This window comes from Rhipicephalus microplus, unplaced genomic scaffold (assembly GCF_043290135.1).
Source record: "Rhipicephalus microplus isolate Deutch F79 unplaced genomic scaffold, USDA_Rmic scaffold_14, whole genome shotgun sequence".
NCBI lineage: Eukaryota > Metazoa > Arthropoda > Arachnida > Ixodida > Ixodidae > Rhipicephalus > Rhipicephalus microplus.
This window is the reverse complement of record NW_027464587.1, coordinates 30,077,871-30,105,402: the sequence shown is the minus strand read 5'-3', so window position 1 is coordinate 30,105,402 and position 27,532 is coordinate 30,077,871. Positions and strand designations below refer to the sequence as shown.

At 41.8% G+C, this 27,532-nt stretch overlaps 1 long non-coding RNA gene across 2 annotated transcripts; it reads left to right on the top strand.

The window, feature by feature from the left end:
• Positions 1–1,950: 1,950 nt before the first annotated feature.
• Positions 1,951–27,231, top strand: LOC119180894 (uncharacterized). 2 transcript variants are annotated; one of them, XR_005111118.2, is made up of 4 exons: positions 1,951–1,982; positions 5,405–5,509; positions 16,568–16,667; positions 27,078–27,231. It is a non-coding gene; the product is annotated as an uncharacterized LOC119180894 (long non-coding RNA). The 2 variants fall into 2 exon arrangements; XR_012888667.1 differs by lacking the exons at positions 1,951–1,982; positions 5,405–5,509 and adding an exon at positions 15,753–15,992.
• Positions 27,232–27,532: the final 301 nt, after the last annotated feature.

The following is a 27,532-nucleotide window of genomic DNA, read 5'->3' as shown; positions in this document are numbered from 1 at the left end:
CTCCTGTGCTGGTTAAAAAAAGAAAATAAATCAAGCATAGCGACTTAACAAACAGGAGAGAATAAGTAAAAAAATGAATAACACTTGACAACAAATGAGCTAAAACATGATACACAAGTGCACTGAAATACATGCGAGATCAAAAGTGAACGATGCAAATCAGCTTAATACAAACTACAATTACTCAGCCAAGTTCAAAAGCTACCATGCAGTAACAGTAAAACATTCACGAATAGAATACTGCTATACGAGATATCACAAGTGATTGTTTATAATGGGCAAAAAAAATAAAAGTGGTATGGAAAAAAGGGGCAACGATTTCAGACGCATGAATATAAGCGAATTTGGTGTAATATAGTAAAAGCATAATGGGCAAAACAGTTCTAATTGAACAGCATAAACTAGAATTATACCCTAACGTTAAGTAAGTACAAAAATTGTTTTTTAAAAGTACCTTTGCTGGGAGACATTGTCACGTGACTTATAATACCGTTCCAGACAAAAATAGCTGTGAAAATAGAAGCGAATCTACCAAAGTTAATTTTCACTTTCGGTAACAAAAAGGTAATATTTGATGCAAATGGAGTTGTATTTTAATTCATGAGTTGTTCTTTGTTTAAACTATGAATTGCATGTTAGAGTGAAGAGTATTGTATGTAAGGATTGCCATGTTAAAATGGAAAAGTTTCTGGATGGTTTGAATACGATGCCCTTGCAAAAGAGCACATGCACTGCATCGTGGTGACTGAAATGTTATAAGGTGAGTGACCTAGTTTTGAATGTGTTCTAAAGGAGCCAGACGACTGCTTTATATATTACACCAGGACGCAACGCACTAAGTCAAGTGACTGTGAATGAAAGCGCAGTGAAGTGAAAGTAAAGTATTCAGACCGAAGTATGGACGTGCCTTGACGAAAATTCCGATACCATAGGCAGCTTTTTGATTTAAGTGTGAGACATCCATGAAGTGTTTGAATAATACTTGGCAAACGGCAATGACTGGAAGCCTTGATGTAATAAATATTGACCGTTATAGATGCAAAACAACGACCCTTTTCTCAGTGTGGTGAAATAACACAAAAACTGTTTTAGGGCGGTCAATTTCCAATTAATTATGATGAAACCAGTGAATTATACTTTCAAGATCGCTATTGAACTTAGAAGTAAGACTATCAATCGAGGTGCATGTCATTAAGATCGCAGTGTCATCCACATAATGGTAAGGTATACAGTGCGATAGGGGAGAAGTCGGACCGTTAATGCAAATGATGAAGAGTAATGGGCCTAGAGTAGATCCCTAATGCACTCTCCAATTGACTGATTTAAAATTTGAAAGATCGTTAGAAATGCTAAAAGTCTGTTCTCTGTTAGCTAGGTAGCGGTGAATGAAGTTCAACGCAAATCGTAGCATGCCAGCCGCGTTAGGTTTGTAATTAAAAATAGGATGAAACATTGGCTTGACCGCTTTAGTGGGGTTAATCAACACTGCTACAGCATATTTGCCTGCGTCGATGTAGTGTTATCCGTGAATGAAAGAAGCGCGAGGTTTGTAGAGTAACCTGCGGGAAAGCCAGACTGCGTGGCACGAAGAATGTTATATTTTGTTTGGTCATTTGTTAGGTGTTTTTAAAGCACCTCTCAATAAATTTGCTGAGCACAGACAGTATTTTATTGGGGAGGTAGTTAGAAACCAACCCTTATCACCTTTTTCAAATACAGGAACTACTTTGGCTGTCTTTATATCAGATGGAAACTTATCATTTTTAAACAAAAGGTTAATTACATGTGAAATGGGGTCAGCGATCTTAATGGAGACATATTTCAAATAAACTTATTGAATTTCATGAAGACCTGCGCTTGGTAACTATAATTGCTTGATTTAATTGTGCATTTTTTTTGGTGTGGTAGGATATATGAAGAACGACTGTGTCTGTCTTTCAAGCGTTCCTTCTAAGATTTCGGACACTGGAGCATTATTAACTGTAAATTAATTGTTACATTCGTTATGTATTGCTTTTGGATCTCGGTAGCTGTCATTATGGCTGAAATTTCATCTATTTGTGATTCTTTGGAGTTCCTGTTAAGAACACAGTTGATGAGCTTCTATTGCTTAGTGATACCCTCAGCTTCATGAAACTATTTTCGTAATACATTTTTGGCGTTTCCCAATAATTTCTTTAAGATACGTTGTAGCACGAATATCGCTGCTGCAATTTGAGATTAAATGGGCAACGTTTCCTCTTTTTGTACATATTGTCTTTCCTACGCATGCACTTCAGTAAACCATCTGTGAGCCAAGGGTTATGGGGTGCAAAATACATCTTGCGACATCTGATAAAAGGGGTTGCTTCACGATAACACTGCCTTAATACTGATGAGAAAGCCTCAAAAGTTAGCTGATTATTTAATTCTGATTGAATCGTCGACCAGTCAAAAGATGATACAATATCTATGAATTGAACTTTGCTAAATAGAAATTTTTCAAAAGAACGCTTCATTCGTTGCAATGCTGGCAATAAGCGACAACAAATGGCATAGCGATCGGTGAAATGAATGGGTATTGCGAGACATTTATTGCTCCATAAGTAGTTAGATAATAAATGGTCAATGAGCTAGTTTGAACCACCTGCAATACATCTTGTCGGCAACGTAAGCATTCGATGATGACGAAAGCCTGTAAAACAATTTGAATATTCGATCGAATTTTGATTGGTGTCTTAAAACATTCATGTTAATATCTTGCTTCATAACAACGTTTTTTTCTCGTGAATTTTGATCCTGGATTTTATGCAGTGCCGAACAAAACTTAATCGGATGATGACGGTCAGTGATAGACGCATGCTAAAATGGTTTTTCTTTAATAGGATTGTCCGAGATTGTCATACATTTTTATCAAGACAGATTATATGTTGTCAGTTAGAACAGTGAGATCGTTTCGACGTTTATATGTTACAGATGATGATATGAGTTTAGCAGATTCACCATGGCTGTTTGATTTGCGGTGACAATACTCTGAAGTGTAGTGTGGTAGGGAAAATAAGTTTAGGTCGTCAGATGATAGCCACGTCTCGGACATACAGAGGAAGAAAAAGTGCTGTTCATGTTCAAAGGATGCTAAAAAACACAAATGTAGTCATAATATTTTCTCAGACAACACGTGTCGACGTGGATGGCTGATAACCCTGGGCTCTCGAAAAAATGTCGAAACAGGTCTGTTGTGTAATCCATTTTAAAGCATTTTGAAGATAACGTAGCAATTTAGTTGATTTCCATGCACCAACCAGTAGCTGGATGAAACACAGAAAGGTCTGTGTCCTTTGCGATGCGGTACACCCGACTGTCAACTGATTTTGAATCGTGCTTGAAACTAGCAACACTGTCGGTTCATAATAACAATCAGGCGTGTTCCCTCTTAAGCTTCAGCGCTTTAGAGAACAGCCTTTTTTCTATCGTTAGATGATAATTCCCATAGACCGGGCGACTATGCTAGCCACCAAAGCCCGGCTCATTGGTTTTCACTCCAGCTTTCCATGCCTTCGTAATGAAATCATGTTTCATAGCTCGCGAGCGAAACTGTGCGATGAGATTCTTGCCCCCGTTCGGCATGCCTACAGATGCTGCCCGGCATACGGAAAAGTATGTTACTCGTGTAATGGCCGCAACCACTTCGCGTCTTGTTGCAGTGAGAAAGAGCGCGTGTATGAAGTGCAACATCAGAGCGACGACTTCGAAGTACTGAATGTCGCCAGCAGCTGCGCAAGCAGAAAACGGGACTGGCGTGTGAACGCATTCATTGGCGGCGAGTACATCCCCTTTAAAGTGGACACAGGATCGCAGGCCGATTTTCCGCCACTTTCAATGTTTCGCAAGCTCAAGACGACAACCCTGATGCCCAGTAGCGCAGTTCTGAGATCATATGGTGGCAACACGAGCAAGCACATCGGCAAGTTTTCCGCGCTTATCGAGATTGGTGGTCGCAAGGCGTGCGCAGAATTTTTTGTAGTAAAAAAGGACCACAGCACTATCTTAGGATTGGACACCAGCGAGAAGCCTGGAATCGTGCAGCGGGCTGTTGACACCGTGACGACGAACGACACCGAAGAAATTGTCAAGGAGTTTCCACGTCTTTTCCACGGAACAGGATGCGCCCCACATGAATACAAGATTGAGCTGCACAGGGATGCCGTGCCAGTCGTCCAGCCAGCTCGGAGGGTTCCCCTGTCCCTGCCTGAGCCTCTACGTACTGAACTGGACAGAATGAAAAAGGAGGGCATCATCCAGAAGGTCAGCAACCCCACAGATTGGGTAAGCCCGCTTGTCATTGTACTAAAGAAAGACGGCAAATTGCTGGTCTGCATGGACCTTAGACGCATCAACGAAAACATCAAGAGGGAACACTACCAAATGCCGCGCCGAGAGGATATTGAAGCAGACTTGGCAGGCGTGAAGTTCTTTCCGCGGCTCGACGCAAATGCGGGATTTCATCAAATCGCATGAGACAAACAATCGTCGAAGATATGCACATTCGCGACGCCTTTTGGCCGGTATCGCTTTCTTCGTCTACCATTCGGTATAGCATCGGCGAGCGAAGTGTTTAAAAAGGCCCTTAACGAGATTTTCGATGGTCTTGCCGGTGTACGCAGACGATGTGTTAATTTGGGGAAGGACCAGGCTGAGCACGATGAGAGGCTGCGCAGAGCATTAGAAACAACTGAAAAAGCAGGCCTGACCTTCAATGCATCCAAATGTCGCTTCGGCCAACAAAAAGTGCTCTTTTTGGGTGACATCATTAGCGACAAGGGTATTAGGCCGAATCCTGATCTTGTTGACGGTCTTTTGAAAATGCCAAGACCTCAGGACAAATTGGCTGTCCAAAGGCTACTGGGAGTAGTTAACTACTTCATCAAGTACCTACCAGCTCTCTCACAGCGTGTGTCTACATTACGTTCTCTCATGAAACGTGGTGCCATCTTTGATTGGACATGAAACCACGAAAGCGAATGGCAGGCTATATGCCGGAATTTAAGTAATGCCCTAGTGCTTGCTATATTTGATCCAAATCGGGAGACAAAGGTAACTGCAGATGCCTCTGAAAGTGGGGTCGGCGCGGCACTTCTGCAACGTCATAGAGACTGCAGGCAGCCGGTAGCCTGTGCGTCGAGAGCTTTAACAGAATCGGAGCAAAGATATTCACAGATTAAAAAAAGAAGCTTTGGCTGCAGTTTTTGGTTGTGCAAAATTCAATCGTTTTGTTAATGGCCGCACCATCACCCTCGAGAGTGATCACAGTCCGCCGATAGACATATCAAAAAAAGGCATAAGCGATATGCCACCCAGAGTGCAACGATTTTTCTTGAGATTGATGAAATATGATTACACGCTGACGTACATTCCTGGTAAACAGATGGCCCTTGCTGATATGCTGTCCCGATCACCTGTTCCTGGAATCAAGAGAGCTTCAGGCACGAGTGACGTCGAGATCCATGCCGTCATGGTCGTATCAGCACTCGTAAGTGAAACAACAGCTCTCGATCCATATCTTGGCACATAACACGCGTGTCAGGATTGTCATGTTTGCACCAGTCATATATTTCGTCATTCATTGAGTCACGTTACACGAATTTTGTTATATGTGGAGCTAGCCAAACGGCCACTAGCGCATCATGAGGGGTCCAATATACTCCTATTTAGCGTTGACGCGTGTGCACGCTGGGCACAGCAACGCTATGTTAGCAAATTGCGAGCACTCTATAGTCTGACGCCACGCGCAAATGGCGCGACCAGCGTCGGTCGGCGCGACCCGACGGCAACCGGCATGAAATTCGTGCCGATGCGTTATTCAGACAACACTGCGTCCGGGATGCCGGACGCGCTGAAACGCGCATGCGTCAAAGCGACGCAGCACGGCACACGCCTGCGAGTATATGGCAAAACCGGTGCCTGGCATCGCAAATCCTGCGTGACGCGGTGAAATGAACGCCGGCGAGCACGCGCATTGCGTCACGTCGAAATGTATTGGTGCCTTGACTGCGGCATGTAGTCATGTTCTCACATGACACGGATCTCATTGTTATGTTTGCACTAGTCACATACCTTCGTCATTTATTGACGTCACGTGATACCAAATTTGGCATATGTTAAGATAGCGAGACGGCCAAGAGCGCATTATGAGTGTGGCATGTAGTGATGTTGTTACATGACACGCATGTCGTGATGATGTTTGGATGTGTCATTTACCTATGTCATCCATTCGCGTCGCGTAATACCAATTTTGTACATGTGAAGCTAGCGAAACGGCCGTGAGCGCATCGTGAGCATAGCATGTCGTCATGTTGTTACATGACATGCATGTCATGTTTATCATGTTTACACATGTAGCATACCTTCGTCACCCATTCACGTCCCGGTATACGAACGTTGGTATAAGTGAATTTATCGATACGGCCGCCAGCGCATCATAAGCGTGGCATGTAGTCATGTTGTTACATGACACGCATCTAATGATTATCAAGTTTGCACCACTCACATACCTTTATCATCCATTCAGGTACCGCAATACCAAATTTGGTATATGGGACGCTAGCGAAACAGCCGCGAGCGCATCATGAGCGTGTCAATTAGTCATGTTGGTTCATGACACGCATGTCGTGATTTTTATGTTAGGCTCTGTCACTTGCGTTCGCCATGCAATCATGTCATACCATACCAGTGTTGGAACATGCCATGTGAACGAAGACATCGCGACAGCTGCAGGACCATGAAACATTATACATGACATTCATGATTTATATATCATGATTTTCATGTCATGGCCAGTCAAATATGTTTTTCATACACTCATCTAATGCCATACCAATATTGGTATCGATACCCCTGTCGAAGCAGCCAGGAGAGCTAAAAGTCGTAGGCAGCTAGATAGATAGATAGATAAATAGATAGATAGATAGATAGATAGATAGATAGATAGATAGATAGATAGATAGATAGATAGATAGATAGATAGATAGATAGATAGATACGCTCGATGTGCCGAAGTTCCTTAAAAAATGGCTTTTCGGCCGCTATTTCAACAATTAACGTCCACTCATTGGTTGTCTTTAGTGTCGTTTTAATAATCAGTGGTTATCCTGCCTACAATCCACGTGCGCCGCCCATGTCAAATTTTCTTGATTTCAACTATGATATCGTTAATCCCGGTTTGTTCCCTGGCCCTCTCTGCTTCATTCTGGTCTGTTAAGGTTAAATCCATCATTTTCCTTTCCATCGCTCGCTGTGTCGTCTTAGTTCAAGCTGAACCTTATTTGTAGGCATCCAAATTTCTGCTCCGTAAGTGAGTACTGGCAAGATACAGATGTTATGTACCTTCCTATCGAGGGATAGCGGTAGATTATCATTCATGATTTGGGAATGCTTGCTGAATGTGATTCATCCCATCCTTATTGTTCTGGTCTTCTCTCCCTCTCTCTTACTCGTGTTTCGGCTCCGCAGTTACTACCTGTACTATAAAGACATATTTCTTTACAACTTGGATTGTCTCTCCACCTATCGTAAAGTGCTGTTTTCTGCCGAGACTGTTGCTAAATATTTAGTTACGTGCACAGTATTTTTCAGACCTGCTTTTGAGGTTTCCTGGTCCAGTTCAGTAATCATGAGCTGTAATTCATCCCCTGAGTCACTCATCAACGCAATGCGATCAATGAATAGCAGGTTACTAAGATATTCTTCATTAACTTTTATCCCTAACTCTTCCCAATCTATGTTGCTGCAAAGCTCTTGTAAAAACGCGGTGAACAGCATTGGAGAGATAGTGCCTCCTTGCCTTATACCCTTCTTATAGAGTTTTCATGGAGATGTGTGGTTGCCGTGGAACGACTATAGATTTCTTTCAGTATGTTTATGTAGGGTTCTTCGATGCCCTTATTTCATAGTGCCTGCATTTCTGCTGATGTCTCGTTTGAGTCAAACGCCGTCTCGTAATCTGGCTATGGATAGGGTTTGGTTGTATTCCGCACAATTGTCACTTACCTGATTGATAGTATGAACGTGGTCTAGCGTGGAGCAGCCTGTATGAAATCATGCTTGGCCTTTTGGTTTAATGAACTCTAGTGTCGGCTTAACTACGTTGCCTATTATTTTTGTAAATAGTTTGTAGAGAACGCACAGTAAGCTGATCAGCCTGTAATTTTTCAAGTTCTTGACATCTTTTTTCTTATCAATTCAGATGATGTTGACGTTCTTCCAAGATTCTGGTACCTTTCCTGCCAAGAGACACTCCTTATATAACGTGGCCAGTCTTGCTAACACAATTCTCCGCCATATTTCAGTAGGTCTGTTGTTATCTTATATTAACCAGTGGCTTTGCATTTTTGGATTTCTTCTAGGGCTTTCCTTACTTCACCTGTCGGTACTGGTGGGATGTCAAATTCTTTTAGGCTACCATTGTTTCACACGATATCATCCTAGTGGTTTTGGCTTCTGTACAGCTCTCTGTAGAAGTCTACCGCTACTATCCTATCGAGATTGGTTATGACTATGCCTTCCTTGTTATTAAACGCCTATATCATAATTTGTCTGTGCACAAGCTGCCTTCACAGCTTTTAGGCATCTGTCGCTTTTTACAGCCTGCTCAATTTATTCCATGGCATACCCTCTTATGCGGGCTACCTCACGCCTATTAACTGTGAAAGCTCCACCAGCTCTATATTGTCAGTTGCATTTGAGGCTTTCATGGTTTGTCGTCTCCTAATAAAGTTTTCAGTCTCCTGGGATAGTTTGCCAGTGTCTTCTCTAGCAGCAGCACTTCTGACATTTAGTGCACACTCGTTGATAATAACAGTAAGATTATCGTTCATTGTGTCAACGCTAAGGTCGATTACCTCGTTTAGTGTCTCGAATCTATTCTGAAGCGAAACATCGAATACATGTGCTTTCGCTCTCAGCGCTAGTTCAGTAATTGGCTTATTGCGTACCAGCTTTTGTCTGTGCTTTTCAAATCTAGGTGAATAAGAGCTCTTACCCTTCTCTGGTCACTGAATCGAATATTGCCAACTATTTTACATCCTGTCCAATGCCTGTGTGCACACAAAACGAAGCCAACTTCATTTTTCGCTTCCCGTTTAGGACTTCGCCTCATCAAGATACGGTTAGCTTGTTTTCTGAAGAAGGTATTCAAGATCCATAAGTTACTGTCTTCTACGAACTCTACTAACCCCCTCTGTCATTTCTAGAGCCGATGCTATATTTCACCACTGCATGGTCCTTGACCTGTTTCTTACCTATTTGAGCATTAAAGGCGCCCATCAGAGCAGTCTACTGTGTCTTCACTTTATCAATGGCTGACTCTGCGTATTCATAGAAGCGTTCAATAAAATGATCATCATGGCTCGATGTAGGTGCGTAGGTATGTACCACCTTCAATTTGTACATTTGGTTAAACTTCGTTACGATACTTTCGACCTGATGACCTCACTGATGGTATACTTGCCAGCGATGTTCTTGTGTATAAAAAACCCCACCCGTAGTTCTTTCCTGATAACTAATCCTCGGTAGCACAGGATGTGTCCGTTGTTCAGCACTGTATAAGCTTCACGTGTCTTTCTAACGTCCCTGAGCCCTACGACATCCCATTTAACACTCTCTAATTCCTCGAATTGCACAGCTACACCAGCCTCACTACATATCGTTATAGCGTTGACCGTAGCCAACTTCAAATTCTAATGTTAGCCTGTCTGGACTCAGAGATTCTAAGCAACCTCCAGTGCGTCGCAGACCGACCACCGCCTTGGACCATTGCTTTGCAGCCGCTGGGTACTGGGGGCCAAGGGTCAGTTGTTTTCTTAGGAGGTATTCATTCGAAGAAGTTTTTTTATTGATGTGTGGACATGAGACAACGCGAGAGTTTACTGGCAGAGAAACCTCAGACGTAGCGGGACGACAACTGACAATGGACTTTGAGTCAGTGTTTCCTTGAAGAGGAGCACTCAAGCTTTGTTCCAAAAACTTTGGCCTGAATACATCTCAGAACATTTTAGGCTATAAGTGTCTTGGTTAGTTAATGCGTTAGGTTGCATTGTAGCGCGTTTTGTTGTTTGTTGCCGTTGTTTTGAGTGTGCCTTGTTGTGTTGTGTATCCCGTTGTTTTGAGTATCTTGTGATGGGTGACGTATTGTGCTGAATGATTGCCGAGTGTGCCTGTTTGTGTGTTCATTTTTCTGCATTATATGAGACTATATTTTTGTTTTTGTTATCAACTTTAAGCTCTCCCTTACTTTTTAGACCACTGCCGGCGTTCGCTGGCGCACAAAAAGGGACCAATGGTAAATTGTCCGAGCTTTCATGGTGAATTTCGGGCGGCGATACGTCAGCCTTTGAAATCAGCTTGGCGATTGTCTCCCAAATTATAAAACCAGTGACAATTACAAAGCTGCCATAAGTACCACTAATGGTACACCACCCAATGATTAGATTACCCTCCGTAGGTCCGAACTTGTGAGGGAATCATTTATAGCACAGTGTAGCGTTATCAATGCAACAAACACATGTGGTCATTTTATGCGAGTATGCATGTCAGGTGAAAAGAAAAAAATAACAAGAAAATGTTTCGCAAATATAGCAAGTATAAATACGGATATTTCGCTCGTTTTAGAAATTGAGCAACGGCAATTTTGTTGAAGTTTACAACAGCAACGTGAAGCGTTCCAAGTAACGTCACATCTATGAGAACACAGAGATATCGCTCACACATTTCATTGACATGAAAAGCTTAACACATTATGACATCCTCCATCAAAATTATGACGTGACATCAGCTCGACGTAGCGAGAAACTTTCGTTGCTTTTACATGCGAAGCGTATCTTTGCATACTGCAGGCTTTTTTAGCGTTTATCTACGCATCTATCTATCTATCTATCTATCTATCTATCTATCTATCTATCTATCTATCTATCTATCTATCTATCTATCTATCTATCTATCTATCTATCTATCTATCTATCTATCTATCTATCTGTCTGTCTGTCTGTCTGTCTGTCTGTCTGTCTGTCTGTCTGTCTGTCTGTCTGTCTGTCTGTCTGTCTGTCTGTCTGTCTGTCTGTCTGTCTGTCTGTCTGTCTATCTATCTATCTATCTATCTATCTATCTATCTATCTATCTATCTATCTATCTATCTATCTATCTATCTATCTATCTATCTATCTATCTATCTATCTATCTATCTATCTATCTATCTATCTATCTATCTATCTATCTATCTATCTATCTATCTATCTATCTGTCTATCTGTCTGTCTGTCTGTCTGTCTGTCTGTCTGTCTGTCTGTCTGTCTGTCTGTCTGTCTGTCTGTCTGTCTGTCTGTCTGTCTATCTATCTATCTATCTATCTATCTATCTATCTATCTATATATCTATATATCTATATATCTATATATCTATATATCTATATATCTATATATCTATATATCTATCTATCTATCTATCTATCTATCTATCTATCTATCTATCTATCTATCTATCTATCTATCTATCTATCTATCTATCTATCTATCTATCTATCTATCTGTCTGTCTGTCTGTCTGTCTGTCTGTCTGTCTGTCTGTCTGTCTGTCTGTCTGTCTGTCTGTCTGTCTGTCTATCTATCTATCTATCTATCTATCTATCTATCTATCTATCTATGGCTGCTCTCGTAGACACCCCCTCAACTTTGGGTATAAAAAGAGCTAGCAAGAGAGGTGAGACGAATATAACTCGCTGGTCATGACATGACATTACGACAACGCCGTCGCGTATGCCATCAAACGCTTTTTTCCAGACAGTTGCACATACCCGCAAGCAGGTATGCGCCACGGTTGATTGACTGTTTATACCTACCCACCTAACGGCGAAGATGACTGTCTGCAACTTGTAAAGAATATTATTAATATTAGCAAAGAAAACGAACCCTTAAACTTACTTCTTTTGTTCAGAACAGACATGAATAATTTTAACTCGTGAGCGTCAACAAAAAGCTTACATCGGCAGCGGTGAACCGACGAATATGAAGAATAAAATGTCGGAGTAGCAGCACTAGTCGAACCTCAGCATTCTGCGTGCCAATCAAGTATTCTACATAAGAACTATGCCATGTCTCGAAACTACTCTTCAAATAGACCCCATTGTTCGTGAAACTTTAAGTGTGATGGCAGTGCTAGGTATGCAATATGAAAAACATTACGTATGTACTCGCAGCCCTCAGTCCCCAGTGGCTGCGAAGCTATATATTGACCGCGAATCGATTGAGCGCAGCAGAAGGTGCTAAGAATCTCTGGATCCGGACAGGCCGCCATTGGAACCTGAACTTGGCAACGTTTAACGCTAGAACATTATCTAGTGAGGGAAGTCTAGCTGTAGTATTCGAGGAGCTAAAGGGTATTAAATGGGAAATAATAGGGCTCAGGGAGGTTAGGAGAACAGATGAGGCCTATACTGTGCTACAGCGCAGGCACCTTTTTTGTTATCGGGGCTTGGCTGACAGAAGAGAACTGGGAGGGGGGTTTCTTATCCACAGAAACATAACTGGTAACATAGAGGAATATATAGCATTATGAAAGGCTGGTAGGTATCGTAACTAAACTCACAGGAGATACAAGATGAAGGTGGTACAGACTTATGCGCCTACGTTCATCCATGATGACGCGTCAGTTGAAAGGCTGTATGGAGGCGTGGAATGGCCAATGAGTAAAGTAGAACACTGTATACTATACTGAGGGTGACTTCAATGCAAAAGTAGGGAAGAAACAGGCTGGAGACCAGGCAGTAGGAGATTATGACATCGGTAGTAGAAATACCAGAGGGGAGCTACTAGTAGAATCCACAAAACGCAATATTTTACGGATTTTGATTACCTTCTACTGAAAGCGAGGGAACCCTGGGTGGACATGGAGCCATAATGGCGAAAATAAGAACGAAATAAAATTTATACTCAGGTAACACTGGGGCATCGTGCAGATTGTGGAAGTGCTTGGCAAGGTACGATCCAGTGACCATAGAATGTTACGGTCCCGAATTCGCCTAGAGTTGAAGAAGGAACGACAGAAAATGATACGCAAGAAGTCAATCAATGAGCTAGCACTGATAGGGAAAGTGCAGGAATTCAGAGTCTCACTTCAGCACAGGTACTCCGAGAGCTCTTATTGAGGAAAACAGCCTTAGCGTTGGCGCAATGAATGATAATCTGACGAGTATCATTACGGAGTGTGCAGTGGAAGTTGGAGGTACTTTAGATAGACAAGACACTGGCAAGCTGTCCCAGGAAACAAAGAATCTCATTAGGAAGCGTCAAAGCATGAAATCTCCAAGTACAACAGACTAAATAGAGTTGGTAGAGCTTTCGAAGTTGATTAATAAACGTCAGGTATCCGGTGTAAAAAGGTATACCATAGAGAGAATCGAACACGCTCTGAAAAACGGGGGATGCGTCAAAGCAGTTAAGACAAAACTTGGGATAGGCAAAAACCAGATGTATGCACTAAAGAACAAGGAAGGCAAAGTAACTACCAATATGGATAGGATAGTAAAATTAGCGGAGGAGTTTTACTGAGATCTGTACAGTAGCCATTACAACCACGACCCTAATGTAAGAACTAGCAGTAACCCAGATGACATCCCACCAGAAATGGTGGAAAAAGTCAGAGAAGCCTTAGAGAGCATGCAAAGAGGCAAAGCTACTGGTGAGGATCAGGTAACATCAGATCTGCTGAAAGATGGAGGACAGATTGCGTTCGAAAAACTACCGGCCCAGTTTTCGAGGTGTCTCCTGACGGGAAGAGCACCAGAATCTTGGAATAATGCTAACGTCATCCTAATACAAAAGAAAGGGGATGTCAAGGAGTTGCAGTATTACAGGCAGATCAGCTTCCTCTCCGGGGTGTACAAGCTATTTGCAAAGGTAATTGCTAAGAGAATGAAGACAACATCAGAATTCAATCAACCAAAGCAAAAAGCAGGATTTCGAACAGGTCACTCAACAATCGACCACATTCATACTATCAATCACGTAGTATTGAAATGCTCAGAATATAGCCAGCCACTATACATAGCCTTCATAGATTACAAGAAGGCGTTTGATTCAGTAAAAATATCAGCAGTCATGCAGACACTGCGGAATCAGGGCGCCGATGAAGTATATAGAAACATTCTGGAAGAAATCGACAGGGGATCAACTGCTACCATAGTGCTTCATAAATAAAGCAACAGAATACAAATCAAGGAGGGTGTAAGGCAGAGGGATACAGCTCCCCAACGCTATTTACCGCGTGCCTACAGGCGGTTTTCATAGGCCTAGAATGGGAACAGGTAACCATAGGAGTTAATGGAGAGTACCTTAGTAACCTGCGCTTCACCGATGACATTGCATTGCTGAGTAACTCAGGGGACGAACTGCAACTCATGATTACGGAGTCAGACAAGGCGAGCAGAAAAGTAGGTCTGAAAATTTATCCGCAGAAAACGAAAGTAATGGACAACAACCTCGGAAGCGAGCAGCGCTTCGAGATAGGTAATAGTGCACTTGAAGTTGTAAAAGACTATGTCTACTTAGGCCAGGTAATAACCACGGAGCCGAACCCCGAGACTGAAGTAACTCGAAGAATAAGAATGGGGTAGAGCACATTTGGCAAGCACTCTGAAATCATGATAGGTAGATTGCCACTATCCCTCAAGAGGAAGGTGGATAACAGCTGCATGTTGCCGGTACTCAGCTATGGAGCAAAAACATAGGGGCTTAGACAGATGGTTCAGCTTAAATGGAGGACAATGCAGCGAGCAATGGAAAGGAAAATGGTAGGTGTAACCTTAAGAGAGAAGAGAGCAGAGCTCACGCGATTAGGGAACAAACCGGGGTTAAGAATATCAAGAAAACAAGAAGAGTTGAAATCAAGAAGAGGAAATGGACATGGGTTGGGCATGTAGCACGTAGACATGATAACCGCTGGTCATTAAGGGTAACTAACTGGATTCCTAGAGAACGCAAGCGGGTTAGGTGAAGACAGAAGGTTAGGTGGGCAGACGAGATTAAGAAGTTTGCGGGTATAAATTGGCAGCAGCAAGCACAGGAACGAGTTGACTGGTGGAACATAGGAGATGCCTTTGTCCTGCAGTGGACGTAGTCAGGCTGATGATGATGATGACATATGTACTCATTTGACACATACGTACTCCTTGGAGTTGACTTCAGATGTAGTTAGGTGCCAACTGCTGAAGTTTATTTATGCAGCGGTGTCGAGGGCTACCGTCCTCGGAAGCGAAAGTGCTACATATCAGCTTACCTCTTTTGGTGTTCCTAATATCCATGTTGCCGTTGGCATCGCTACGCTACTGTAAATAGCTGGTTATATAAAACACATGCGAATGTCTATTGTATTTATTTATTTATTTATTTATTTATTATTTATTAGTTACCTGTTTCGCCAAAAGGCATTCGAGTAGGAAGGTACAGTACATATTATCAAACACATAAAAACATTCATAAGGCATTACAGTCTACTTCCGGTGGCAGAGTGTTCCATTCTCTTATAGTGCGGAAAAGAAAGAGAAGCGAAAAGCGTCACCCCCAACAGGAATTTCGCGTGTTTTGAAGTGATGATCGCGTCTTTGAAAAACATAGTTGGGTGGTTGAAAAAACAATGGCCCGATGATCCCTGTTCTCGAATGATAAATGCTATGAAAGAATTTTATTATGAGGTTTCGACGACGGTTTTCCAGAAGATCCCAGTTTAATGTTTTTCTGCTCTCGGTCACACTAAGCATCCTGTCGTAATTTCAAATGACAAATCGAATTGCTCTATTCTGCACTTTCTTAAGTTTATCTGTAAGTTCCTTAGTATATGGGTCCCAGCAGACGCACGAATACTCCAGTATACTGCGTGCTTGTGTAAAATAGAACTGCTCTCTAAGCTTTGGTGGTAAAATACTGAAGTTACGTTTAAGAAAACCTCATGTTCCTACCGCCTTGTTCCTAACGTAAGTCACTTGTTTATTTCACCTCAAATTAGCAGTAAAAAATACGCCTGAATATATATATTCGGTGACATGTTGAACATTAGCGTTATTGATCGTGTAATGATTTCTGCAGTGCGAGAGTTTACTGGTAAAGGTAATGTGAACGCATTTTATCACATTCAACGACAATTTTCTTTATCACAACTCGTGGCAATCAAATCTAAATCGTTTTATCGTTTTGCAGTGCGTGTTTGTGATGGTCGCTATTGATGGCCCTATATACTCTACAGTCATCTGAAAACATTCTAAATGATGATGTGATACCAAAAGTGATGTAATTTATGAATAACAAATATAAACGCGGACCTAAGACTGATCCCTGTGGTACACCAGAGGTCACAGCAACATATGTAGAGGAAGAACCATTAAGAGCCACAGACATCCGCCTTGGGCGAATATACTCCACTATTCATGCAATAACCTTATCATTAAATTTTAATATCCAAGTTTAGTGATCAAGAGACTATGCTTAACGGCGTCAAAAGCTTTTCTGAAATCCAGAAATATACATTCAACACTTTGCTGCTTGTCGACAGCTGAGGCAAGGTCATGAGTAAATTCTACCAATTGCGTCCTACAAGAAAAGCCCTGCCAGAAGCCATGCTGACAAGGATGAAGAAAGTTATTGGCAACAAGGTGAGACATGATGCTGCTATAAATCACATGTTCCGTAACTTTGCATACAGTACTAGTTAACGACACTGGCCTATAATTTTCAACTCTGTCCCTCTGTCCACTTTTATAATCAATCAATCAATCAATCAATCAATGAAGCTTTATTTTCATAAATAGATATATGCAATTACAGGGATTATTTGGACAGATAGCCTAAAGTGGCTAGTGGACGGTCCAATACAATGTGCAACATAAAAAAGTGTACAGGTCAGCTCTGAGGTAACAACATAAAAAAAAACAATCATGTGATACAGATAACACAGTAATACATTTTTCTTGCAGATATGCATACTTATTAGCTTGCAGCTAGTTTCTATACATAGGCACTTATTAAAAAAATACAATGAAAATCGAATCACACACACATGCTTACATGTCTTGACTCCACAGAAAAAATGATTTACATGCCATGCTGAAATTACGTGCCGTTTTAATCTCTAGGGGGACCGTGTTCCATATTTTTGTTCCACTAAACTGTATCAGTCTTTCTCCGTAAACATTAAAACATTTGGGCAGATTGAAATTACCATTCGAAGCATGTCGCGTATTGCGTTTAGGAATTGAAAAAAGATCAGCAGGCAAAGGTGAATTTCTATTAATTATGTTATTTACTGAAACAGCAATTTTGTAGTCACGCAACATCGGAACCGAGAGAATGCGTTGTGATTGGAAAATATTACTTACTGATTCACCTTGGCTTATGATTTTCAGTGTACGCTTTTGAAGTCGTTCAAGAGTTTTTAGATAACTGTTGTACGTCACACCCCACGATTCCAGACAGTAACCTATGTGACAATGACACAATGAAAAGTAGAGTGTGCGGAGAATAGCTTGTGGAAAATATTGGCGAGCTTTTATTAGAGAATAGCAGCCATAGGCTAGCTTTGCGCACACACTTTGTACTTGCTCATGCCAGTGTAAGTGTTCATCAAAAGTGACGCCTAAATATTTAAAACAAGGAACTTGTTGAATAGGAGTGTTGTTTATTGTTAGGTTAAGAGATTCAGCGTCAATATGTTTCCTACGAGAGTGAAACACCATATACTTTGTTTTAGTACAGTTAACAGTCAGCTGATTCCTGGCAAACCATTCCGAAATGTTCGATAAATCGGTCATCGCGTCATTTTGTAAATCTGCTAAGGAGTGTCCTGTGAAAACTAAAACAGTGTCGTCCGCGTACATCAGTGTCCTTGACCTTTGTAGGGATCGCGGGACATCATTAATATAAAGAGAGAACAATATAGGGCCCAAAACTGAACCCTGTGGCACCCCGCATTTAATATAACCGTAGGATGATTTGATGTCACCAATGACTACCTTTTGTTTGCGTGCCGATAGATAACTAGAAAAAAAATCAAGCGAGTTACCTTTTATCCCATAAGAATGCATTTTTTCCAGTAAAATGGAATGACTAATAGCATCAAATGCCTTTCGTATGTCTAAAAATACTGCTATTGCTATGTTGTTTTCATGTAGCGCGGAATTAATATATTGCGTAAGCATCGAAACAGCAGTTGAAGTGGACCTGTTTGCAACAAAGCCGTGTTGCTGGGGACAAAGTACATTCTGTTCACCCAGGAAGCGCCTTAATTGCGACGATATTAGTTTTTCAAGCGTAGTGTTAATACTACTCAGAACAGATATTGGTCTGTAGCTGTCCGGAAGATTCCGATCACCAGATTTGTACACTGGTATTACTTTGGCGGTCTTAAGTATACTAGGATAAGTTTTAGAGGAAAATGCATGATTAAATATATGGCATAAGGGACCACACAATACATCAATATTCTCCTTTAAAATCCTTGATGATATGGCGTCATGTCCAGCTGCCTTGTTCCCTGGTAACTTATTAATTACTTGTCGGATGTCATCCTCAGTTACATCACATAAATCAAAATTATTGGTAACAGTACAGGGTGCATTTAAATTCTGCATATGAGTAGGGAACTTCCTCGCAAGGCTGAAACCAATATTAGTAAAGTAATCGTTAAAGTTGTCGGCCACTTCACGAGTTGGATTATCAGGTGTAATGCGTTCTTTGCTACCCATGCCAGTGACGTCTTTAACAATCTGCCATATTTTCTTCGTGTTACCACCATTTTTTTTCACTAGGTTGGTATAGTAGCACTTCTTGGATTTTCTTATCATTGCTACTGACTTGTTTCTGTAAAGCTTAAAATTTTGATGGTAGTATTCATTGCTCCTGTTATTTTTCCATTTGTCGTAGTAAAAATTTTTCAGCTTCAAAACCTCAAGTATATTTCTATTCATCCATGGACATATGGCATGGTCATAATTTCGGCGCGAACAGCTACGCGTTGATCGTTCAATGACATCCATAATGCATTTTACAATGTTATCACACTCGACGTCCACGTCTTCATCATAGAGGGCATCAAAATTCGTTCCTTGTAGTAGTTTTTGCACGGAATTATAGTCGACACGTGTTGTTCGTTTAATGGCAGGTATGGCAGGAGCACAAATGTATTTCTGGGGTAAAAATAGAAAGGTGGGATTGTGATCCGCAATAGCAACAGCGTATACGCCTGCCGATACATCCAGGTCAGCGTTACACAACACGTGATCAATAATCGACTCCGAGTGGTCTGTTATGCGAGTGGGTGATGAAATAACATTTCTCAGATTAACTGATTGTAGCAAAAACACGTAATCATCACATGTATCTCCAGACACGTCTATGTTAATATCACCGCAGACAATAATAGGTGCTTTAGAGGCCACAATGGGTATCATGGTACTTTCCATCACAGTAATGAAATCAGCCACACTGGAAATTGGTGGACGATATATTACACCGATGATGACACCATTCAGAAGATGAATAAAAAGAGTCTCTGCCGATGAACTGCAGCATGAGCTATTGCTAAGGTGAACGAAACTAAAGCAGTCTTTGATAAATAGCGCCACACCCCCTCCTCGTGTAGCACTGTTTCTAGGTTGCGAAAGCATGACGTAGCCGGGTAAATGAACTGATTCGCTTTCTCGAAGCCAAGTTTCAGTTATAGCGATGACATCATATTTAAACGAGTGCTGTGATAAGTACGAAAGCAGATGATCGAAGTTCTTTTTTATGCTGCGAATATTACAATGTAATACTGCGAAATGATCCTGCTGCAGCCATATGTTTTCAACCTCAGAAAAAGAAAACGCCATTTAAAAGTATAGGAAACTCCAGGTTACAGAAACAAGCAGGCAATCCTCAAACAACTTTTGAAAGATCCTCAGCACATGTGACGTGAAGCACACGTGAATTATCCGCCTTCCGCATCAAAATCTTTCCACCAGTTACCCAGGTGTACTTCCACTTTTTTTCCCGCTTTGTCTTTAGAGCGGCTGTTAGCAATTCCTTGTTTGCCGGACACAAGTGCTCATTTATGTACACTGGAGATGCGATGCCCTGAAAACCTAAAGCTGTCGTGTTAAGTCGTTGCTTCTTAGCAGTCTTCAGAACATTATCTTTCACAGCTCTCGAAAGAAACCTAACTATGATGTTAGGTGTTGACGCGTTCCTTGATGGCACTCGGTGCACGACGTCTATATCTGTTTCTTTGATTTCAACTTTCAGGTATAAATTGGTACCAAGCGGGCCAGCTTCCAGCCCCCAGCAATAATGCCGTCATTTAAGAAATTTTGGAATAAACGACAAAAACATAAACACAGAGTGCCCGACCGGTTATTAAGAAACATTGCCGGGATATCATCCAGAAAACACGCCTTCGTGTGTTTCAAGCCTTGCAATAATCTCTCGACTCCCGTCGCACTAACCGCAAGCTCAGAGATTTTGTCGGCTTGGACAGAAAAATCAACAGTTGTAACTGCACTAGCATCTGAAAAATCAGGCTGAAATACCGATGAAAAGTAATTAACAAAAACTTTGACCTTACTCGGATCATCAATAATCGTTCTGTCGGACAAGTGCAATGGTGGAACAGAAGTGTCCTCCTTACCGCTTCTGTTAACGTATTTACACAATTCATTAGGATAGTCTACCGGCCTGTGGCCTCTGAGTCTTGCTAAGCCGATGGATTCTTCTGATTTTTCTTAATAAAGAACTGAGTTGCCTGTTAAACCATGGTTTACCTTTGGAACTTTTGGAAGAGAACGTTCGAACGGGAACAAGTTTAGAGCGCAGTTGAAAAAGCTTCTTTTTAAGTACTCCCCATAACTCTCCCCCGTTTAATTCATCTGCCAATGTGTCAAAAGTGGTAAAGAAAGACTCAAGAGCTATATTCAGTGCAACGTAGTTAGTTAGCCCTGTTATATGCATACCCTGTTCTATGGACTTTTTTGATACACACACATTTCGAAATGTAGCGTCCACTAAAATAATCTCATGATCTCTTATGCCGGGCAAAGCACATATGTCTGAAATATTGTTCGGCGCATCACAAAGTTACAAATCAAGCACGTTACCAGTCTCATCATTACGCGAAGGATTTCTTACCAACTGATGCAGACTGTTTTCGTGCATAAATTCCAAGAAGGATTTGTATAAACCACCTGTTGAATCACCTGTCAGACAATTGCTCGACCCCCCAATCTAAACCGGAAAGGTTAAAATCACTTTCCAGTATAATGTAATCACACTGAACCGTCTCAAAAAAAGTAGTCAATTGAGCAAACTGTTGACAAGAGGCACCAGGGGGCCGATATTAAGAACCAATGAGAGAACATTGGCCATTATCAGCCCGCAACTTGCAAAAAACAGATTCACATTCCAAAGCACAATCGACTCGAACACAAGCCAAGTCTGATCGTACAAGGATTAGTAAACCAACACCCCTAGATTCACGGTCCGGGCTAAAACAGTGATAACCAACGGGAAACAATTCTCTGTCAAGGACAGTGGCATTGAGCCATGATTCAGTGCCTAATATTACTGGAGACTGAATAGAACTTAACAGCAAGTGAAAGTCATCAACCTTATTTCTAAGAGTTCTGCCATTGACGATGAGTAGTCTTAGTTGATGCATCATAAAAGATTGCAACAGTGGTCACATTTGAATTACGTCACCTGTAGTGCTGTCAATTCGATATCGCTTATCACCCAGATATAGGGTATCAAATCTTAAAACGAATTTCTCGCCGTCTTCCTATTTTATTTTGCATATGCCCAAAGCTTTCTTCTTTTTTTCACGAACTGTGCGTGAAAAATCTTGAGATACGCCGTATGTAGTCTCCCTTAAGTTATAAGCTTTCGTCAAGACTTGCTGACGCGTTTGAAAGGAAGGAAATCGGACTATTACTGGTCGTGTTTTATTGGCATCGTATGGCCCTATTCTATGGGCATGCTCTATGTTCACAGAGGTGAGCCCAAGTTTCGTGTGGCACAGATTACGGATTAGCGCCTCAGCCTGAACATTAGTGTCGCCTGCCACTGAGTCCTCTATTCCATAGAAGAGCAAATTCTCACGCCTTTGCCGATTTTCAAGGTCTTCTATCTTCCGGAGAACAAAGAACATCGCATCTTGCTCCTCTTTCTGTATTTTCTTTAAGTTATCTATTGCTATTCGTAATTCGTCTAGGTTCGGGACATTTTTTTTCTAACAAAGCCAGGCGTCTTTTCAAGCCAGTTATATCAGCTTTGGTTTGTTTTTTAGTGCTTGCATTTGATCAATCCTTTGCGCCACTTCCTAATGTTTCACTCAATCGAAAAATTATGACGCAGTCACCTTCCATCCGCATGCTTCGCATAGCATCGATTATCAAGGTACGTGGGATCTGCCGAATATTCTTCCAGGTTTAACGTGCGTGCAAACATGGGTGCTTTTGAATTTCACTCACATCGAAGTGCGAACGCAGTGCCGGGGACCAGCACCTGGCTGCTCGACACCTTAGTCTCTGAGCCAAGCTGCATTTCCGCCCACTTTAATACCCATTCAATTGTGTTATAGTTACTACTCCAGAGTTGAATGCTGCAAATACTGTACCCTACGTATTCCTTGGCTTCACTGTCCGCTGGCTTCGTTAAGTCGTGCCTAACAAAGAAACAAGCCCTTGAACCATACCACTTTGTTCTTTCCCCGCATCTTAAGTAATTTTAGAAGAAATTAGAAGAGTATAAAAGAGTTAAACAGGTCCGCTAATTTTATTTATCAAACAATTGTCCCCACCGCAGAGTCACTTAGTTACAAGTGCTTGCGCCGCCTGGCGGCGTGCCCTTATACCCGCCTTTCAGCTCCAAGACTCGCACAGCTTCGGCGGACAGCTCGGAGCCCATTCTTCCTCGGTGCCGCCGTGCGAGGCAAGCACACTCTCCTCACTCCTTCGCTTCTAGCATAGCCGGCGGGCATTTGTTCGGTCAAACCAGCACCTACCGGCTCTCGGCTTCACCCCCAGTACCGGTGCGCCATCAACGGCACGGTCTCGGCCACCGCGGCGTAGGCCGGCCTGAATCGCGTTGGCCTCGGCCGACTGCGCAGCGTCGGCGAAAAGAAAGCGCGCTGGCCTCCACGGTGGCAGCAGTTGTCTCGGAAGTGGAGGCCGACCCACTCCCTTTTTTCTATTTTTTTTACGCTAGTGGAGTGCACTGCGCTGTCACTTTCATCTCGATGCACGCTTCCGCCGTTCTTTTTGCGAGACTCTGTAATACAGTACACTGAATCCCTTTGCTCAAAGGCTTTAGCTTGTATGTGTTTACTTGGTAAAACTCCTTAATTCTGTCTTGTTGGTAGAGTTACAACAAAGAAATCTACAACTCAAGACAGGGTTTAGTGGTGTTTGGTGGTGTGAGGTCGTGAGTTCAATTCAAAACTCCGGATGCCGCACTTAGAAAAGGGGCGGAATACTGACACGCTCACGAATGAACCTTGGAGGCACGCATTAGAAGCCCAAGGCGGTCGACATTAACCGCTGCGTCCTTCACGGCCATGTTGTGGCTTTACGGCGTATACATGAGAAGCTTGTATGTTGGATAAGCTTCGCCATAACGTACTTTATCGCAGCATTTTGAGAGTGAATAAAAGAAGTTGCACACTTTAGTGAATAATTTGATTACGGATGCATTACGAGTGAAAATCACGATGTCATTATGAGGTACGTCGTAGTGGAAGGCTCAGAAAATTTTGACCACCTGGGCCTTTTTATCGTGCACCAAAAGTCACCTATTCAAAGAATCTCTAGAAAAGCGACGTCGTTAAAAAGTGAGCAAGATGACTGTATATTGTGAAGTGTTTTTAACGAACCATCTATTTTGAGACACCACCCAACTAAACAACATTAAACACTATAAAGCTCTCTACTTTATACATGCCTGTATGCGTAAAATAAACATTTAGCCGTAGCTGTGACAACAACTCACTCCCCTAAAAATAATACTAAGACAGCTTCGTATGAAGCAAGTGTGAAGCTGGAACGCTTTTTTTTTTCTGCTCTTCGCTTGCTTCGTTGTCTTTCCGAGTTTATTTATTTCTAGTCCTTCCTTTCTATCTGTTTCTATTTCTCACTTGCATCCTATTTTTTGAAGTTTTATACGTGGTTTCATTTAAACTGTTCACTAGAAAAGACAGTGCTTAAGCAACACAAAAGCACATGAGATAAGAACGGGGACGTGCGCTGACGGGCGACACTTTATGCGTTAACATATATCAGAAGGGCACGATACAAAGACGAGAGGAGAACGAGAGTCAAGGCCGGAATGTGATCATCACACCCATGCGCATAAGACTTTCTTCCCTGGTTCCCTTCCCTTTTCTTTGTCGCGTCCTTCTTATCTATGATAACCAGAAATTCTTTTATACGTAGGGTTTAACGTCCTAAAACTACCATTTATATGAAAAACGCCGTAGTGAAGGGCTTCTGAAATTTAGACCACATAGGGGTCTTTAACGTGCAACAAAATCTGAGCACATGGTGAGGGTGGCGATTTTGGCTTGTTGGTATTGTAGCATAATAATATGTGGTAGCGCAGACAAAGGACGGGGGCAAGAGAAGGCAAGACACATTCAGTGCTGTGTTGTCTTGAATGTGCCTTCTCTTGTCCAGTTTTTTTTGTCTGCGCTTTCATATATTATCAAGAGCTGACGAGCCTACAGCATTTTTGTCTCCATGGAAAATGCCGCCGCCGCAGTCGCGATTTAACCGTGCGACCTGCTGGTCAGCAGCCGACTACCTTAGCCACTAGGTCACCACGGCGCATTTTATGTTAACCTATAATAAACTATTTCTTGGCAATTAGCGCCCATCCTCCTTATTGTGTAATGTGTTTTGTGTTCCCTAAGCGCTGTGTCTTCGATTGAATCCGTACCAACATCTCAAGCGTCTTTTTATTAAAGTGGTTAGCACTAAATATCGCCATCAATTAACTTGAAATACTAGAGAAAGAAGACTTACCTGTGATTCAGGCGCGCACTCCTTATGCTATAATTGGTTATGCTATATGTGGTTTCACCTGCGTCAGTATAAACATCAAGGCACTAATGAGGTGCTTGTTTGCAGTAGTTCGTACTCTACTGTACTGCTAACCAGAAGTGCCAAGAGTTTCTTTAAGAAAAAAAAATTCAGTTGGAAGCTTAGCGCTTGTCTGTCTCATTCTCTAGTCTCTCGTCCCTGAAGTTTGCGCTACTTAGCAGTTTAAAAAGCACTAGTAGAAGAAGAGGAAGAAGACTTGTGTCAACAGGTAATTGCATCTGATAACTCAAGCGAGATTCTTAGTATAGATTACGATGAGATCTTTCCTCCATAATCTAAATTTCATTCTCGGGAATTCTCAGAGGCCAGGTTAGCAGATTTCCTTGAGCATACACAGACACGTAACATAATAGCTACAGATGCTTCCGTCAATGAGGAAAGGGCAGACATAAAAGTAGCCTCCCAATCACTTGGCTGGACATTTACCGTGAGGCTACCCAATTTCACTCAGGTTTTTGAAGCCGAGCTCATGGCAGTCATTATGGCACTGTGATTACTGCCGATGAATGAGAACAGCGCAGTAATATTTACTGATTCACTCGTGGTATGCACAGCTTTTACAACTTCTCATACCTCTCGTGCCGTCACTATGCTACGAGCTTTTGTACCATCTCAGCTTAAGTACCTGAAATTAATATGGGTCCCGGGTCACTGCAGGTTAAATCAAATGGCCGATGCATTAGCCCGATCATCACTAGATCTCCAAATAGTTCAGGTTCTTCCGGTGGTAAAATACTTTACCGCAAACAGTTTTAGAAGATTAGCTATTCACACAGTTAGGATTGCAGCAATAACCACGTGGACAGAAAATGATCACCTAAAAATATCCATGGAAATAACAGTCGAGCAATTCTGTACAGTCCGAAGTGACGATCACCATATTTCGATGTCGTGTCCCCCCATAAAACGTTTACTTGTGCAGGGTTGGTCTTACGACATCACCCCTCACCAATTCTGCGGAGAACTACAAAATATTGCACATTGCTTTTCGTCATGTTCAAGATATTCTCGTATGAGAAATCGACTTCTAGTTAGTCTTTTTTCGAAAATTGCCTTGACTTTATAGGAGGAAAATGTTTTAAGTTTCGGTGCCTTAGGCTGGGGATACTGCCTAAGGAATGCCTTCGATGCCGTGTGTAATTTCAATAAAACTACTTAACAAGTACTATTTTATTCTGGTATTCAAAATGATTGGTTATTTCATTAAGGTAAAGCCTAAGCTTTCTTAACTGTGCCCATCAGGTTATGACGGCTGCCTGGAATACATTACAAAAGCATATTACTTGTAGTTAAATTCAATACTTTACATACTATTGCCATTTCATTTTTTTCTTTTTGGTTTTTATTTTTATATCTAACCTAAAACAATATTTAAGTGTCTCAGCGTTGCATTCTTGGCTAATCCCCGACAGTGGGTACGTGCCATTTATCTAGGAAAACAAACAAACAAATCCTCATCAAAGCACTTCAAAAACAAGGGGATGAAGACACCAATCTGCCGAGAGCGCACTCTAAAATTTTGGGAGTAAACCTCTGCTTCGCGATGTAGAGTAGATTGTGGTAGCGCAATTAGATCGCGAGCACATCACGTTCTCAGATTCTTAGCCTAGCTTAGGTTCTCAGTGTACACCTCAATCTGGCTGGAAGGACACGAACGACTGTGCATGTAGCATTTACCGTTTCAAGCTATCCTAGAGTGTTTCCAATAAGTAAGAAAGGCAGTCTTTCAAATAATAATAAAAACATAGCTTACCGCTCATATCAGAGGAATCGGCATCACATGAAAGTGAAATTGTTCTTACAGAAATAGGTGAATCTTTCTTGCACATTGATATAAGAGAGCTTCCAGAATGTTTTTTCATGTTTGACAGCTATAGAACCATTTAACGTGAATGCTCCTGCGTTGACAGTTATACCTATATCCTTTTATTCTTTTTACAGTCATGAAGCTTCGGCGAAAGTTTGATATAGGGACAGGAGCAGCCGCAAGGGGTGCCCTCGCCCACGGCGGGGCATAGGAGCGGCCACGGCGCTGCATTAGTACGACATACGCTGGAGCTGTGAAATGTTATTAAACGCAGCCATGAAGGTTCAATACGTTTTCAGAGTGATGTTATCTTCAAGGCGATTCGGGAAAGCTGTAATACAGTGAAATTTAGCGTTGAATTAAGCGTTGAAGCTAGTTGAATTAGACGGCATCCTGATTCCACTGTAAGGTAGGATACCGCTATAAAAGCATGCTTATTTTTTTTCTGATGCATCTAGTGAAACATTGTGAACAATCCAGAGTTATTCAAGGACTCTGATGGATCTCAATGAGCGACGGAAGTGCAGTGATTGCAATTCTTGACAGCATATTCTGTCTCTAAGGCTGTGTATAAATTCGGTGTTTGTAT